The sequence below is a fragment of the Austrofundulus limnaeus genome, unplaced genomic scaffold (genome assembly GCF_001266775.1).
Source record: "Austrofundulus limnaeus strain Quisiro unplaced genomic scaffold, Austrofundulus_limnaeus-1.0 Scaffold3099, whole genome shotgun sequence".
In the NCBI taxonomy this organism is placed as follows: Eukaryota; Metazoa; Chordata; class Actinopteri; order Cyprinodontiformes; family Rivulidae; genus Austrofundulus; species Austrofundulus limnaeus.
The window spans coordinates 5993-6434 of record NW_013955501.1 but is presented as its reverse complement, the minus strand read 5'-3'; positions in this window follow the sequence as shown (position 1 = coordinate 6434).

The window sequence follows — 442 nt, the reverse complement described above, 5'->3', positions numbered from 1 at the left end:
TATATATACAGCCTGTTTATGCTGGAGGATAACAGTATATATACAGCCTGTTTATGCTGGAGGATAACAGTATATATACAGCCTGTTTCAGCTGGGAGATAACAGTATATATACAGTCAGTTTCAGCTGGAGGATAACAGTATATATACAGCCTGTTTCAGCTGGAGGATAACAGTATATATATAGCCTGTTTCAGCTGGAGGATAACAGTATATATACAGCCTGTTTCAGCTGGAGGATAACAGTATATATACAGCCTGTTTCAGCTGGAGGATAACAGTATATATACAGTCTGTTTCAGCTGGGAGATAACAGTATATATACAGCCTGTTTCAGCTGGAGGATAACAGTATATATACAGCCTGTTTCAGCTGGGAGATAACAGTATATATACAGCTTGTTTCAGCTGGGAGATAACAGTATATATACAGCCTGTTTCAGC